Genomic DNA, 2,500 nt, shown 5'->3' on the forward strand with positions numbered 1-2,500 from the left:
TAGCTGGTGCTCGTACGAGTCTCATCCGGTAAAGCGAATGATTAGAGGCCTTGGGGCCGAAACGACCTCAACCTATTCTCAAACTTTAAATGGGTGAGATCTCCGGCTTGCTTGATATGCTGAAGCCGCGAGCAAACGACTCGGATCGGAGTGCCAAGTGGGCCACTTTTGGTAAGCAGAACTGGCGCTGTGGGATGAACCAAACGCCGAGTTAAGGCGCCCGAATCGACGCTCATGGGAAACCATGAAAGGCGTTGGTTGCTTAAGACAGCAGGACGGTGGCCATGGAAGTCGGAATCCGCTAAGGAGTGTGTAACAACTCACCTGCCGAAGCAACTAGCCCTGAAAATGGATGGCGCTGAAGCGTCGTGCCTATACTCGGCCGTCAGTCTGGCAGTCATGGCCGGTCCTTGCGGCCGGCCGCGAAGCCCTGACGAGTAGGAGGGTCGCGGCGGTGGGCGCAGAAGGGTCTGGGCGTGAGCCTGCCTGGAGCCGCCGTCGGTGCAGATCTTGGAGGTAGTAGCAAATACTCCAGCGAGGCCCTGGAGGGCTGACGCGGAGAAGGGTTTCGTGTGAACAGCCGTTGCACACGAGTCAGTCGATCCTAAGCCCTAGGAGAAATCCGATGTTGATGGGGGCCGTCATAGCATGATGCACTTTGTGCTGGCCCCCGTTGGGCGAAAGGGAATCCGGTTCCTATTCCGGAACCCGGCAGCGGAACCGATACAAGTCGGGCCCCTCTTTTAGAGATGCTCGTCGGGGTAACCCAAAAGGACCCGGAGACGCCGTCGGGAGATCGGGGAAGAGTTTTCTTTTCTGCATGAGCGTTCGAGTTCCCTGGAATCCTCTAGCAGGGAGATAGGGTTTGGAACGCGAAGAGCACCGCAGTTGCGGCGGTGTCCCGATCTTCCCCTCGGACCTTGAAAATCCGGGAGAGGGCCACGTGGAGGTGTCGCGCCGGTTCGTACCCATATCCGCAGCAGGTCTCCAAGGTGAAGAGCCTCTAGTCGATAGAATAATGTAGGTAAGGGAAGTCGGCAAATTGGATCCGTAACTTCGGGATAAGGATTGGCTCTGAGGATCGGGGCGTGTCGGGCTTGGTCGGGAAGTGGGTCAGCGCTAACGTGCCGGGCCTGGGCGAGGTGAGTGCCGTAGGGGTGCTGGTAAGTGCGGGCGTTTAGCGCGGGCGTGGTCTGCTCTCGCCGTTGGTCGGCCTCGTGCTGGCCGGCGGTGCAGGATGCGCGCGCCTGCGCGGCGTTCGCGCCCCGGTGCTTCAACCTGCGTGCAGGATCCGAGCTCGGTCCCGTGCCTTGGCCTCCCACGGATCTTCCTTGCTGCGAGGCCGCGTCCGCCTTAGCGTGCTCCTCCGGGGGCGCGCGGGTGCGCGGATTCTCTTCGGCCGCCATTCAACGATCAACTCAGAACTGGCACGGACTGGGGGAATCCGACTGTCTAATTAAAACAAAGCATTGCGATGGCCCTAGCGGGTGTTGACACAATGTGATTTCTGCCCAGTGCTCTGAATGTCAACGTGAAGAAATTCAAGCAAGCGCGGGTAAACGGCGGGAGTAACTATGACTCTCTTAAGGGGTTACCAGCCCCCCTTCGCATTATCCCTTTATAGTTGGGGGCAGCCTACAAGAAACAAGAGATGGTGGCCCTTCCGCTGAAGGTGCCACCCCAGCTACCCCAGCACCTATCCGGCCAACCGGCCGTAACGAAAATGCGATAGTTTGTGTAGCTCCCTTTGCTTGCAGTGAGTGCCACCGCACTTTTACCACGAAGAACGTTCTCGGGGTCCATCGCCGCCGCCAACACCTTGCGGCCGCCAACGCTGAGATCGTGACGGAGAGGCATCGCGCGAGGTGGACGGAGGAAGAAGTCCTGTCGCTCGCCAAGGCAGAGGCCGAACTGTTCCTTGAGAGGGACGCCCGGTTCTTCTTCGTTAATCAAGAGCTTATTAGAATGTTCCCCGACCGAACGCTTGAGGCAATCAAGTGCCGACGGCGGCAAGCTGCCCACAAGCAGCTTGTCCGCCAATTCATGGAGGCGCTTGAGATCGGTCGGGGGGAAGAGCCGGCGTCCCGCCGGGGAGCAGCGAGCTCGCTGCCTGACGCGGGCGAGGCCGCTGCGCCGCCCGTCGACGCAGCCGAGGACTTCGCGGCCGACACCACCGGGCCGCCGCCGGAGGGGCCGACTGACGCCGCCATCTGGGAGCATCTGGCGGGGCTGCCTGCTTCTGCCCAGCGTTTCTCTGCCCTGGATCGAGTCATTGGTCTGGGGCGGGGCACGCCGCCTGATGTCATCCTGGGCATGCTCCCGGATGCCCTTGCGTCGGTCGGGTCCAGGGGGGAGAGGTTGATCACCAGGACACAGCGGCCGCGCCAATCATCCAAGCGGCCGCCTGCCGCCCCGCCGCTGCAGAAGCGCAAGCGGCGCCGCTGGGAGTTCGCGCGGACACAGGACGCCTTCCGTAGGTCGCGTGCACGTTGCGTGCGCG

General features: G+C 61.5%; 1 pseudogene; it reads left to right on the top strand.

Annotated features, from left to right (window-relative positions):
- LOC126417818 (large subunit ribosomal RNA) overlaps positions 1 to 2,500 on the top strand; it is a 7,725-nt pseudogene that overhangs the window by 1,296 nt on the left and 3,929 nt on the right.

Source organism: Schistocerca serialis, chromosome 8 (assembly GCF_023864345.2).
Source record: "Schistocerca serialis cubense isolate TAMUIC-IGC-003099 chromosome 8, iqSchSeri2.2, whole genome shotgun sequence".
NCBI lineage: Eukaryota > Metazoa > Arthropoda > Insecta > Orthoptera > Acrididae > Schistocerca > Schistocerca serialis.